The sequence below is a fragment of the Anopheles ziemanni genome, chromosome 2 (assembly GCF_943734765.1).
Source record: "Anopheles ziemanni chromosome 2, idAnoZiCoDA_A2_x.2, whole genome shotgun sequence".
Classification (NCBI taxonomy): Eukaryota; Metazoa; Arthropoda; class Insecta; order Diptera; family Culicidae; genus Anopheles; species Anopheles ziemanni.
In genome coordinates, this window is record NC_080705.1 from 8,020,719 (window position 1) to 8,036,388 (window position 15,670).

Sequence of the window (15,670 nt, forward strand, 5' to 3'; positions counted from 1 at the left end):
CATTCATCCCTGTTTCACAACTAATTATGCACACCACGCACACACACATCCGCGGACCACCGGATTTCGGACAGCAGAGGTGTCAAGCGATAGTGGGGGCAAGTGGAAACTTGACCGGGGGTTCCCACACCCGTCGGGAAAATGTTTCGACCGGCTTCGTCGAACAGCACAAATAGGATAAAGGCCGGATCGGCGCTTTAGTTCTTCGAGCAAAAGGTAAATCGAATCGAAGGCGAAATCGAGGGGCAGGAAGAAGAAAGTCGGGAGGAAAACCTACCTGGCACCTTTGGACGGAAGATTTGCCACATGAAAGGAAGCCCGAAGTGCACAGCAAAAAGAGAAAAAAAGGTAAAAACAACAACATTAAAACACTCAAACGAAATGGAATGGACGGAACCATAAAGAAACCCATAAAGAACTCGAAAGCGAGGAAGGTTTTCCGTACTTCTTTGACGTTCGAGTTGGTTTCGGTGCCCGTTCAGGTTGACTACATTCCTAATGGGTGGGAAGTGGGGGATTTTTTCGGGAGACTTCCCGTTTTTCCCCCGGGAGAAAAATCCCCCGGGAGATTTTCCCGTTTTTTACTTCCGACAAACCATTACTTTCAACATCCCCTCTTCGGTGGTGCTTCTTAAAGCTTTTCCCACCTGGATTGGACGTGGGGAGGGGGGAGCGAGTTCTGGGGCATTAGCTTCGCCACCGATGGAATTATTTCAAACCCCTCCCCCCTCCGCTCCAGTTTCCCCTTCCTCCTAGATTTCATTGCTTTCGTTTCGTTTTTCTTTCATCATTCCCGCGCGCGTTCGCCAAAAGAAAGTTGGAAACGGGGTGTTTCCTTTTATCTACCTGCTCTAATCTCTCTCACTCTCGGTCTCCTCGCGCCGGCAATATTATTTTCCTTAATTGTTTCGTCTGTGTCGTGCGGTGAAAGGTGCGATGGTACGCGCAAGATTGGCCCCGAACTGGAAGAGAAAAAAAAAACGAATGAAACGAACGCACGGTGGAGACGCCCAGTGTTTTACACTCTTGTTTTTTTGTTTCCGGTGCGTTTCGGAACGAGCGTGACCGTGGATGGGGTGGGTGCGAAAATTGAACGAACAAAGGAAATGGAAATCTCAACGGACTCTTAAAGCAAACGGGCCACCAGTGCCCGGGTTCGGCCATTGATAGCTGGGGCGTTGTGGAGGTTTTTTGTTCCCTTCCTCTCTCTCGTGTTCGGTTTGAAACCATCCAATTGTTCCAGTTCGGATGAGGGCAGAAGCATAAAGCATTTTTTTCTTCCCCTTCTTCGTGTCGTGCTGGAATTGGAAACTTTTAATATTTCATTGCACTTCAACCAACCGACGACGAAGTACGCCTCGGTTGGGTTTCTTCCTGTTATTTACAACTCAGAGGAAAGGTTTGCGAATAACACACAGAAATCCCTTGCACCGGATTTGGTTGTTTTGTTTTTTCTCTCTCTCGAGTGTCCCCTCGACGACGAATGTCCAACCACTCGGCAAGCCGTTTGGCGATTCAATTTGAATTTCATAAAAATGTTGATTTGTTTCGTTTACCTCTGTTCTCGGGAGCTTTCAACATTACCCCCTTTCACCCTCGCCCTGCTTAATCCCCGTGTTCCCTCGCGTGGAAACAATTTTAGTATTCATAAATTACCTTTTCTTTCCCCCCTGGCACCGGGTTTTTTTCCTTTTCCGCCTTGACCACTTCATCGCGTCATATTTGGTTTCCGGTGCTCCAGGTTGTTTTCCCAAAGGACCACCGATGTTTGTTTGTTTTTTTTCCGTTGGATGCCATTAGTCTTGCGACAAACTGTGCGACAAGTGGAAGAAACTCATCATGCATTTGAATGCGACACAAAATAGCATAAATCGTGGGAAACGGGACCCTGGAAAAGGGTAAAAGATGAATGAAGTTTTAAAAGTATTATTCCTACTTGAGCCCGTACTGGGACAAAGCAGAAAGGTTACTCGCGTTCTGCAATTGTAATCATAAGTTTCAATATGGCAACAGCAGAGTCCATGTTTATGTTTTATTAAACTCCACGTTCTTTTGGTATTCATATATTTTGATATCATATTTTTCATAAAAGAATAGTTTTCAATAGAATCCTTCTCTTTTTTCACGTTTATCTTTCTTTTCTCGATTCCCGGAGATAAACCAAAACAAGCTCACTGGAACCCATTTCCCAGAACCGAAATTAAATTGGCAACCGGCCGAGAGTCTGGCCTGGTTTTTAAAGGGTAGCTGCATATAATAATATTCATTCTTTGACAACTAGAAAGAGGTTTCGTTGCCCCGTTGTCAGCGAGCACAAAGGAGGAAATCGGACGCGAAAAAATAACAACCGGAAACGGTCGCTCCAGATGGAATCAACCAAAAACGAAAAAGGAGAACCAACTAACCACCGGGGAAAGTGATTTTTCTGCTTTTTCGTTTTTCTTCCCGGTGCCACTTGACACCGGGAAAGGAGGGGGAGAAAGGGGTTCGCGGAAAATGTGTCCATGCGTGCGGGAATGTTGGCCATCGTGGCGCCATCGTGCTGTTTTGTCGGGAAGACAGTGTACTTACCGGGGGCCCCCTTAACCCGGACAAAGAACCAAACAGAGCCACCAAGACACACACACACACACAGACCGGGGTGAAGAAAAGGTGGAAATCAAGCGCCAACCGCTAGAGGCAGGGCCAACTCTCTCTCTCTTTCCTCTCCTCTGGAAGTGTGCCAGCCCCGAAAAAAGGCCCTGGCATCCTTTCGCCAATGTCATCATGCTGCCACATTTAGCCCGCCGGGAGCTTTGTTTGAATACATAATTTGTTTATGCAGCAGAAGCAGCAGCAGCAGCATCGGTGAAGTCGGAAGCCAACCACCGGTGCGATCTTCACCCGGGAGGTTCGGGGCTTCTGGGACTTCTGTAGTAAGTTCATTTCCGGGACGTTCTTGTTTTTCCATGCCGTGTTTTTTTGGCGTTTCTTCCCACCTTCCCACTGAGCCAGTGTCATTTGCTCCAAGCTTCGTAGACACTCTTGGTTCCCGGCTCTTCCCAGACCGATGCCATTGCCTTCCGGAAACGGTTGTTTGTCCTGTGCCTGGCCTTGCCTTCCTTCCTTCCGCTGCTGTGTCCACAAAACACTCCACGAGAAGACACCGACTTCCATTCCATTTCGAGTGATGTGTACCTGCTTATTTGCGGTGCCATTGGTTCCCGCTCGTTTCCCTTCCCCCGGAGCCGCTAGTTTCCACCGTTGTATTTTCCTTTACCCCTCTCCACCGGGCCGTTCGTTTCGGGTTTGCGAGAGAAGTGTTTGCTAATAAAAGATAGCGAACGTAGATAGAAAGAAGCGAGCGGGCAGAGGTAAAAAGACTCCCGGTTCGTTTGCAGGCGGGTGAAAATCAGGCGAGTAATTTTCGCATTTGTAAATACATGTTCGTCCCCCGCTTGTCGCACAAACTCTCGGCGATGCTCCGGGTGCTTGTTCTGGGTAAAAACAGCATGAAGTATGTTTTCTTGCATCTAAAATTCGTGTTTTGTTGTTCGTTTATGCTCTCTTTCCGGGTGGCTTTGCACTTCGCCTGCCTTTCGTTCGTGTGCTTATTTATTCTGCTCGGTTCGACGTCCGTTTGGTCGGCGGGAACGTTGCATAAGTGGGAGATGACGGAGATCCCGACCCGTCTGTACAGATGAAACCAGCGCCATCCGGCACTCTGCGCCGGGCGGTGGAAATGCTATACATAACAATAAATAATAAACAGTAATGGGAACACGGGTGGTGGGGCCGTATGTAAAAGAGAACGAAAGTGAATCCCAGTACTAGTAGAAACCAAGCAAAAGAACATTTAAAAAGAAATCGTAGGGTAACAAAGGACGAAAAGTAAAACGGTGTAAAGTATTTCATGAAAAAAAGAAGTTTATTTTAACCATATTGAAACACTCCACTTCGGATAAGTTGCTCTATCTTTCCTTAGCATCAATTGTATTACTCATAGACACGCATTCGTATTCCTTTTTTAGCCAATTTTAAGCACTTTTTAGTATTTTCACAATTGTTGATAGTCTAAATTTTCAATTACAAAAACAATCAATTCGAGTATTTCTTTGTATATGATATAAATTAGGACAATGTTTGTTGATTTTCACCCCCCTTTTCTTGCCAACCCAGCATTAAGTCTCAGTGCCATCAACTCTCAGTGGATGGGGTGTATAGAATAAAAGACTCAAATTAGCAATCGTAGAAATTCCACTGGGGAGCGAACTATTTGCATAAGCCTAACGACGGACTAACGTTTAGAAACCGAATAGAAAAAAAGCTAAATAGCATTGAAAAAGCGACCGAAAGCAAAACACTCTTCTCGGGTCGAACATCCACCGTTTCCTTCTCTGGATAATTTGGCAGAAAAACAAAAAGTGGTACTAGTGGTAGTAGTAGTAGTAGTAGTAGTGGCAATAGTGCTAGAAGCAGTCATGTACAGAAGCAAAGACAAAACAATAAAAAAAACCCCCCTCCGATCTGCTCGAGCGGTTCGGGGTATGTTCGGAAAAAGAGAAGAAGAAATATAATAGATTCATCAAAAAAAGAAAAAAAAGAAACGTCAACATAATACGTGGCCTTAGCTTTCCTCTGATACTTCCTTCTGTAAAACGTAAGCGACGAAAAGTGTACGACGCAAATCTAGATGTACTTCAAAGCAAGAAAAAGATACGCAAACAGCATTAAACAATACAAACGGTGCAGTGGGAGTTGATTAGACGAACAATATACAGAGAAGAAAAAACACAGAACAGAAAGATAAGGGAAGTTATTTAAAATAGAGTATCGAGAACCCCCAACAGTGTAGTGTGATTGTTATCGAGGTTAAAGAAAAAACTCATTAAAACTAAAACCCAACATGCAAACAATACACATCGAACCGGCCCGACTAGAACTGACAGGAAGCGCGCTTCGGTAAAGTAAAGGGAAAGTAATTAAACCTTGCCATGGGAACAAAAGAAGCTCATCCCTCATTCCCGAAAACGTAAACCACCTGGAAGTTAATACGAACCGACGACCCCGAATGAGGGACGGAAAAGAATGACTCCAGTGTGGGGGGGTGGTGTGTAGTGTGCTTGCCAGGAAAATGTGTGTGCGTAATGCGACCCTTTTTCCGACCCCGAGGTCTCAAAGCCGCGCGAGCACCGTCGGAAGATGTACTACCGACTGTTTATTTTGCGTCAAAGTTGAAGTAAGTAATTTTTCATGTTTCCTCTACACGGTAGACGCTTTCCCAACGCTCGCTCCATCTTACCCTCTGCCTTTCGGGAAGTTTTCCCCTAATGTAACGTAAGTTGCGCCCGCTGCAAACATGAGCTGCCCCGGGTTTGGAAGCTTCCGGAGCTAGGAAATCGTTAAGTTTCCGAGTCTCTCGTAAGTCAATCAAACACGCCCGAGAAGGACGCCGTGCCGCGCTGGCCCATTAGTGAGTTACGGGGTGGGTTGGTGGGCGTTAGTTTCCCAAAGTGTAATTACGCCACGAAGCCCTGGAGCTGGAGCCTGGACGCTCCGGGAAGATCCAAACACACACACACACCCTTGCCGGTTTGCCCCGGCCGACCACTTAAGCGGTTCCATTTTAGTGCACCCTCGTCACCGCGATGAACTTAATGGTTCAAGCTACTCCGTGACCGCTTGTCGGTGTTTGGGCGATTTTCCGCCACGATGGTCAGGCAGTTTTTTTTAATTCTGCCGAACGTTTCTTTATCCACTTCCCCGAATTGATGCATCGTAAACTGCTTGACGTACCTTAATCAAATAAGCCAAACGAATAGGAAGATACACTGCCTGTTTGCGATACAATGTTGGTAAACAATAATTACATTCAGTCTATTCCTTCCTCCACCTGCTTTCTTGTACAAATAACACCCCTCCAACACTATCTCACTCTATCAGCATTCCCTACTGTTTTACAACGAGTCTTTGTGATAAGCTCCATCGTTTGCAAAAAAACAAACTCTCCCTTCTATTCCACACGTTGAAAGCATTTAAAGCATGGTTCGAATAAAACGGAAAACAATTTAAAAAAAAGACATGTAAAACAACAATCCGCACTAAAAATTCCAGTCACCTTTTGGGCGAACCGATCCAGAACCGGTTCGGCAATGAAGGCAAACGCAATCGAAGCTGACGTGAAAACAATACACACAAATCTAGCTTGTAATGTACCCATATATGCAAATATAAAGAGAAAAAAAACGAATGCGACTAAGGAAGCGGGAAATGAATATGAAGAATATATAAATAGAAGTATATATATAGTATATATATTTTGTACGAGACTATAGAAAACGACCGAGAACGCTGGAGGGTGCGGCTTCTTTCCCACGCAGACGAAAAGGGGTGATTTGCAGCGTCAAAGTCATACTAAAACAGAAAAACAATCCTGTGTAATATAACTCTACTAAGATCGAAATATACCTACATTAAAATCGCAATGCCGTAAGGGATTTCATACAGCAATTATTGATGACATAGTGAGTAATGTATCGAGTAAGTTAAAATTATTCCAGTTATGTTATGGGAAACTGATGAATAGGAATTGTTTAGTCGAAAATTGCTTTATCATTTTATTTTTACTATGTTGAGATTCTTAGAACTCAAGAAGTTATTTTGCCAGAAGCGTTTAGAACGTTTGGCGGCATAATTTACAGACAGTATAATGTGCCCTACACTGTTTCCCCTTAAATGAGAAGTCAATTAAGTTTAGACGCACCTCAAATAATTAAGCACAAATTACAAAGCAAACAATAGTGCGCGCTCGGGATGGGAAAAGCCTGGTTACAAAGTGCGTCAACGCAGAAAAGCAAACAACTACCACAGGGTGATTTGTTGGCTTTCTGATGCGCTCATTAGATCGAGCTCGCCTGCAGGCACTTCATGAACACGTGAATGGGAGTGTTTTTGGGGTGGATCGATGAGTACGCTCATTAATTATACGGACTACGGCTTGACAAAAACTGACTCTCGGTGGAGAGAAACCCGCCCCGTCACCGTACCATTCGGATGCCATTGGCGTGGGACGATGAACCAAAGCCATTAAAAATCCCACCGAGCGATCTAACACTACCCAGTCCCTCCCCCCCCCCCGCCTCGATGGATGGGGAAGGCGTGGGAAAAACTCGTGCAACCGTTACAAATTTAATAAGCCCCATCAATAATAAACAAACTTCAATTAACGAACTTTTGAATAAATCACAAACCATTACGTGACGCTCGACTGGCGTTGGGGAGGGGGTTGCGCTTCGAGGGTATGGATGATGTGGAGTGAAGGGAAGGGGGAGGCTTTCCGGTGATGTGGTTTTCCGGATGCTGCTGCCAAAATCCGGTAAATTGAATCGCTTGCAATCGCTCATCGGAAATGTCATCATTTGCACCTCACCTCACAACAGCGGAAGGGCTGGAAGGGTGAAGGGTTTGTGCAAGCAAAGGGCAAAGCTTCGAAGCATCACCAACACTACTGTCAACCTACCCCAGGGCCTACTGTGTTTGGTTGGAACATTGTTTGTCGAAAAGCTTCCGAGTGGTAAGTAGCCTTTTTATTCATTTAATTTATCGACACGTGTTTGTTCTTCGTTATCAGTTGAAATTGACTGAAAAAAGGTAAAAGTAAGTAACTTAACTTAAGCGAAAAATTTAAATAATGTTTATTAATCAACAAAATGGTTTCTGCCGGTATAATTTCAGTGTTTTATTTTTATTTACATTAAATTTCAAAACACTCAAACTTTGTAAGAACGTGAAATTAAAAGAGTAGAGTTTGTCACTATGTTTTTTTAGTTCAAATAAACCAATCACATTTTTCTTCATTCTTTCACAAAAAAATCGTTCATTATTGTTTGCTCTGCGCCAAACATTCGCACGTGCCCCTTTTATTTGCACAACTGCAGAAGAATAAATCGTTGACGGTTGCGAAACATTTCCGATGGCCAGTTTTGCAACTCCACGCGCTCCCATTCGGCCATTCGGTGGCGCATTATCGTGTTTCGCATGTTTGTTTGTTTTTTCATGTTTGGCCTCTCGTGCCCTTTCAAAACAAATGTTTGCCGCAGTTCGCAGCGGTTCCATAAATCTTTCGCACCCGAATTCAATTGCATCGGACCGGAAGTAAAACGAAAACGAATGGTAATAATGTAATGCACTGACAAATAGGAGTACACGTGTGTTGCTTTTCGGTTTTTCTTTTTTTTTTTTGTGGGAAATGATTTGCTTGCGAACGGAATGGCATCATTCTTTAGTCGAATTGAGGAACGAGTGATTATCTTAAAGTATTTAAAATTTAGTATTTAAAGAAGCTTCCAAAGTGTAAATTTCAAACCAACGGAACATGATATAAATGCTTGGTCATATGCCGGATACCAAACGAAACCAAAGTCGTCACCCATGGTTGGATTCGAGCAAGACGAATCTTCCTACCAACCGGACTTCCTCGTCGGGCTTACGATCTTGATCCCGCTCCGTTTTCGAGTTATAATCTTTTCCTGCCCGGAGACGTATTTCTTGAAAATTATGGGAAAACTTCGACCTCGACCACTCGTCCGCCCCCTCGGGTGGGCAGGAAGACCCACAAAAACCACGCCCACAAACCTAAGGCCAAGGAAAAGCCACAAAATGTTGTTGCTAAAACTTCTCTCCCTCTCGGAGTCGGGGTTTTCCCCTCTACGCTCGCTTTAACTTTTGCTTTGCGGAAATCGACACCCAACGACGGGGAAGCATTGTTCTAAAAGTCCGAACGGAAATCGACCTGATCCTGTGATCACACACACACACACACAGACATACAATCCTTACGTGCCAAAAACGGAAACGATGGAACAGATTAGCCTTTAAAACACTGCAAACGTTCGTCCTTCCGTTTTTCGCAGGGACATTTCCTCCCGGACCTCGGGGAAAGACGAGGATAAGTTGTAGTCATAAAATAAAACATAGGTTTTTAATCAGCACACACACACACATAGACACCGGTAGATACCGGAGTTCTTCGAGGTGCTGTCGTGTCGCCTTACTGATGTGAAGTATTTGAGGTCTCAAGCCTTCCGAAAGCTAGTTAGTCGTTGTGGTCGGCGTCCCGGTGCGAACTTTTTCCTCCTCATCCCCCTCTTTCTCCCCTTCATCCTCTCCCTACGTTCATCCATATCGTTGGAGTTAAATTAAATTTTCATCGATCTCGTCGTCCTGGACATCCCGGAGTTCGCTCGCCTTTTGGGAGTGTCGGAGACGATCTGCTTGCAAAACCCGGCTTCGGCGCCTCCAGGTTCAATTCAATCCGGTTGCCACAAGGACCGCAAGGACGCATACCAATTATGTGCACCCACCTCTACCAGCCCGGCTGCCCCGAGGGAAAGCTTTGAAGCATTTTCTTGCGTTTGTGTACACGAAAAGTCACCATGCACCCAAATGGGGATGAGATCCAGGATGAAAAACTTGCCTTCCTGACTTCCTTCGCCCTCGGAACCCGATGCGATACTGCATCGGGGAAGCTTCTAAGCACTTCTTTTAAGCCGTCATGATTTTCCCTACCATGCGGTTGTGCTGGCGCTGGAAAACTCTACGCTTTCAATACCACTCTCCCTCCGAGGTGCAGCTTTCCATACGAGTGTGGTTTTTAACTTGCAAATACGTGGGATTTTCTTATGCCACAGATCTAATCCTTAGCGTATTTTGATTTATATACAGTGGTTTAGCTAGCGAAAGCAACTCCAAAAAATAGCTGTTTAATGTTCTGTTTTCCTTTCCTTCCTTTTTTTGTTCGGTAGTCAGGAAGGAAAAGAAAAATGAAACTACTTATAAATTTGTATTTCACTTTCAATTTGTACCATCACAAATCTATTTCTCAAACTATTTGCAATCGAATTCAACTTCTTTTCTTTCCCATCCGGCCGTGTATTGAAAATCCAATCCGAATCGAAGCAAAACCCTTCGCTTTGAGAAAGGAAGTCCGATCGTCTGCCTTGTCCACCTTGGCTTGACTTTCGCCGGGAAATTCCTCACATGCTAGCGGTAAAGGGGGAGGGGAGGGAAATGGCGGAAGCACACAAAAGCACGAAAGATAGCAGCGATGCACATGGAAAAACCCACCCCGAAGAAACCTATTTCCTATGCAATCGGAAACGCAAAGCAGACATTCTGTAAAGGGCCATAAATAAAAGTTTATTGGTCGTTTCCTAGACCGGCTGGACGCTGGGTGCCCGGAAAAACCACCCCCTGGAACAAGCGGGCCCATTCGACAGATGCTTGGCAGTAGTTTCGTTTCCGGAGGAAAATTCCTCACACAACGCACACATGCACGGCTGCCTAGTGTTCCGCACTGGATGAAGTACGCTGTATCCGGAACGGCGCGCTTCTGTGCCATATAGGGAAAACAGTTTCTCTGGTGCTGAGGGAGGGGGGAAAACACTCCCACACGCCCATACACACCGTTCAGGCACGTCTGGGTTAGCTTTTCCCAGTGCCAGAGCTTCACGCAACACGCCAAAGACCCGGACTCGGACAGTGTTTTTCCCACCATGTTTCCCTTTTTGCAGCTTTTCGCCGCGAATTTTTCAAATAAAAAAATCACACACACACACACACCATGGTGCTGACCGGTTCGTGTTGTCGAGGTTGCTCTGCAGTCTGGCGGTCGGTCCGGTTCTTAGTTGCCGGCTGTTGAAAGCGACCGAACGGAAAGTTGTACAGACAGACTAAAGTTTTGCTTCATAAACTGAAGTGTCGTTATGAAAGTTATCCCTACGGCTTGGCGTGTTCCGCCCGGTTCGAGGGCTGTGTGTGTCTCTTTTTTTCCCTCTTCTGCATTTCGCAAATCGAACCGGTAAGGGGTTCGAGGGAACGGGCAACCCAACGAGTGGTTGGCATTGGCAGGAAAATTGTTGGCCGACGAACCGGAAGGAAACCGGTGGCCAGCCCCCCGACTCGGTCGGTGGCGCTGTTTGGGGTCAACATTTTTCTCTAATTGTTTTGGATTTGTTTTTGTTTCAGCGCAGAGAAAAGCGGGTTGTTGTTGTCCGTTTTCCTACACCGAAATTCGCAACCATTTGTTCACTTGTCGCTTGGTTTGCGGCACAAAACATGCAATTGCAAGGGTTTGTGAAAAAAAACCTAAACAAAGTTTTCCAAGTACTCGACCGAACTCGAATTAGAATATTGAAGGGAGTAATTGACTTAAAGATGGAACTGTTTCTGCGAGTGTCAGTTGCTAATTCGTTCATTTCAAGCGAGAACTGGCTTGTTCTAGATGTACGATTATAATAACAAGAGCATGTTTAACATGTTTAATTTTATTTTGCAGATCCGAACATCTAGTTAACACTAGAATATATTGCTTTGGAATCTTGCCCGAATGTTTTATAGTGGTCTTTATGACCATTCTTTTTAACACGCTGTAACTTTATCATTTTTGAAGATTTTCTTGATCCGTGTTCAGCTACTTTTTAGTATATTTGTTGACTATATTTTTGCGTTTGTTTTTTAAATTTTGGATACACCTTTCCATCTTTCAGCTACATCAGTGTACAGCAGAAAGGATCGACAAACAGTTCAATGCATTGTAAAGTGCCACTTAATTCGATGCGTTTTGGTTTCAAGAAAATTCAAATGAGATAAAATAAAACTCCATAAAGGTATAGCTCATCCACTTTAACAACCTCAAATAAGCGCTCGTTTGGAAAAGCGAATTTCCTTGATTAAAAAAAAGCCCCATTAATGCTATTCAGCCAAAGCCCAACCCGTAACGCAATGAGACTCTTCACCTTTTCAACAAGACCGGCGCTCGTCTCGTTTGCATTTCCTTCTTGACATAAGCACAACACTTTGCAAATTAACCTCTGGTTCGAACGAAAAATTCACCTTTCCGAGACGCATCAAGTGGATGTGTGAAACGTTTTCCTATTCCCACGCGCGTTTGGTGCCCATGAATGATGTGCCCTCCTTCAAACAAACACCACCGAATGCCGTTGAGCTAAGGTCTCTGGACGGAAAGGCGACTGCGATGATCAGCGTGAGCTTGCAAATTGTTGATGAGAGCAGCCAGTTCCTCCCGGGGGCTCAAGCTGCTGTTCAAACATGTAATCATATCGCTATCCACCGAAAGCCACAGCGTTGTGCAATCGATCATTGGAAAATGTTTCGAAAGCCTGATCTGGCCTTTTCGGAAAAAGGCACCGTCTCCTTTCCATAAACGAACATTCAAGAGGGCCTTTATTTGGGCAACAATCACAATTCGCAATTTCAAGTGCTCCGGGAAAACGGGTTTGAATCCGGATGCATCCGGTTCTAGCTCACCCGAGGGGTTTTCCACCAAAATAGGATCCGTGTTTTACCGGAGTGGAAAATCGAGAGCTTTTCGTACAGCTGATGATTATTTAGGTCGGTTGTGGGGTTCTTTTTCCGAACGCGTCTGAAAGGCGAAGCATTCAAATAAAAACTGTCGTACGAGAGCCACCTGACGAGGAAACGGGGGAGTTGCGGCGGTCTTTTCCCAGATGGCCGCAGGATGCAGTGGAAAATTCAGCTCAACCACAAAACACACCCAGGGTGGACGAACTTCACGTGCTTTTTTCCCTCCCAACCCAAACGCTTCCACCATATGTGTGTCATTCGAATGGTTCTTGAGCATTTTCTTTGCCTCGGCTCGGGGTGTCCTTTTCATTACGGGGAAAAACGGCGCCCGATGGTGATGACAGCGTTGCGGTCGGTGTGCGGTCGCTTACTGGCACTTGCGTTTTCTGGCAGCGCGTACTCGTCATCGTCGTACGAATGTCGTTTACCACACGATGCATGTGTCGACCCGCTTTCCACAGTCGGAAAAACCTGGACACACTCGGAAGAGTCCCGATTTTATGGTGACACGCATCGAGACACTCTCGAATGTTCGCGGCGTGAAAATGGAGCGCGTCTGAGCCGGGAAAGCGTGTTTGTCTTTCGGGCAGGCTTAGCAATTCGTGTTGGCGTTAAAGCTGGGATTCGAAATACGAGCGCTTGGTAAATCTCAGCAAAGTCAAGTGACAGCTGGACGAAAGTTCAAAGAAACAAAGTTTTGCTGATCCTTTGGTTCTGGGAAGTGCCGGGAAAATGCTGTTAACAAGCGAGCTGGATTACGTATTCGGAAAAATTCGACACCTTCCCGGAAATAGCGCTTGTTACGTGCTAAAGCGTGTATATTCTTTCGAATGGAAGTGGGTGGAAAAATCCTGGAAAAACGGATATTTAAAATAATACTAGAAATGATTTCAGAGAACATAAATATTATTGAATTTTGAGGGAATTTCCCTTCATTGTTAAATATACCCTTGATATGTTTAACAAGAAATAAAATAGAACGTTGTTGAGAAATATCCCTTATATTTCTATCCAAAGTACATTTCTGATATTCTTATCAGCTTTCATTGTATACAAAACCCTCTTCTACCGTCCTCTAACATACTCCTGACGTGTTTTCCGATGGAAGAAGTCCAAATTAACCGGAAATGGCAGCTGAGTCTTTTCAGTACTCAGACGCGCGTTAATCAACTGCACCGACGGGGAACGGTGTCCGCTTCATTCTTGTCACCCGGTTTTCCCTCCCAACCTCCGACCTCCATCAAGACCTTCATCACTCGGTTTCGGTTTCGGTCGCTCCCTTATCGATGCGTTCCGATCGCCCCCGATCGACTCCCGAGTGGCATTTTCCGACCAATCACTTCACCCACCCCACCACTTTGGAAACGCGCGTTTTAATAAAAGTCATATCCGTTCCGGGTGCGGGTGCGGAGTGTGGCATAAAGCGCCAGCCCGGAAATTGCTCATCTGCCGAGATGGCATTTGATTGAAAAGCCACCACCACCGTCGTCTACCGCTTCATCAGCGTTTTTCCCCGGCACGGGTATGGAAGCGTGAGGTTCCAGGGTTTCAGATGAAAAGGCACAGATGGTTGTCGACAGCCGGGATCAGAAGCAGAAGGGGGACCATTTTCCTATGGGTTCACTTTTCAATTGGCTTCCGAAATCGCTTTCCATTGACGTGTACGTTGATTCAGTGTGAGATATTACCTTTGCAAAGTATTCCTAGAAGTTTGAAAAATGTTATATTTGGATGTTCTCTCCCCGACATAAAGGAAGGTACACAAACAAATCAGATATATTCAAACAGACTGTGTAATTCGTAGGGCAAACATGTTTGTGCATTGTTTTCAACCCTTGAGATTTAGTACCATGTGATTGAACCGTTTTCCCGGAAGGCATAAACCCAGCGACCGAGTCTTGCTTCAAACAAGCATCACGAGGAGCCTAAATCAAGTCATCCACCACGTTACTATGACAACCGCAGCTTCAGCGGCTTCCAACCACTCGACGCCTTCTTTGATCAGCTGCCAGCGACCCAACGGTTTTTCCCGCTCCTCTTTTTCCACCCCAAAAACACGGCCTTTCACGAAAAAACCACACCGTTCCATAAACTGCCGGAAAGGGGTTCGCCATGGGGCTCACGCGTGAAGGTGACGAAATTATAACCGAACGTTACGACGTCGGTTCCGAACCGGGATGGTTGCATCCGGGACTGAGCGGAGGGTGTGGTAGGGGAGGACATTCAAGTTGGAGCTTTAGATAGACGTCCTCATTCCCGCCACCAAAAACCCCCAGGAGAAATCTCCCGACAAGGCTCATTTTCCGAACCGTCCGTTTTGCCTTCCTCGAGGAAGTAACGGTTGACAAAGATAAGAACACTTGAGAGGATAAACAGAAGTACAGATAGGCCGCAGTTTTTGGAGAAGGGGAAGCGTGTGTTGGTGCGAGCGGGTGTGTGTGTGTGCTTGAAGGGAACAGATAAAATATCATAAAATTCGGTTACTTGTTGACGGTGTGTGTTCGTGTGTGTGGGGGGTGGTAATGGTTGGCGAGAACGAGGAAACCACCTTCAAGGGAGGCGGAAAAGCGACTCATGGAACTCGACCTCGGCCTAACAGCCCTTCGGCAACGCAGTATCGTAAAAGTTTAAACTCTTGCGACGAAATTTGTTTGCCTTTCGGAACGCCCATACCACGGCTTTCCACCTGGCGCACCGAAACGGGACGTGTCTGCCCCGTCCCATACACACACACACACACACACACACACACTCTAACGTGAAGGTTGGATGTCAAACCACCTTATGGTTTTCCCCGACAGCCTTTTGGCAGCCCCGACCGAGCACACGCCACGACTTCCGAGCCTTTATCCACCGAGTCCAAGATGGAGGACTGCGAGCAAAGAACTTTAGGGGGAGGAAGGAACGACGGGGCGGGCGGATCTTACGAGCTGCGACCTGGGCGCACGTGTGTCGCGTTCGGAAAGCCCCGGTCCTGGGAGTGTTCATTAAAATTTATAAATTGACTGTATGTTGTCTGAATTTATAAGCCAGCTCCGGCGAGACATCGAGGACGGGTTTTTTGGCGCACGAACGAGGAACAGTTTTGTCGCAGCCGGTGTTTTAGGTAAAATTTTCTTAACATCTCTTTTTCCCCCCGTGGACCGGGTTCACGCCACCATCGAGGGCGGGACGATAAAGCAACCTTCGCTGGACCCAAAAGCTGGAAACGAGAAGCACTTTGGCTCGCCGTTCTTTAGCTCGAGGGCAAGCGGTAACGATGGGGGGAGGGGGAGACAAGGAACTCCCTCGGATCACTTCCAAAAAT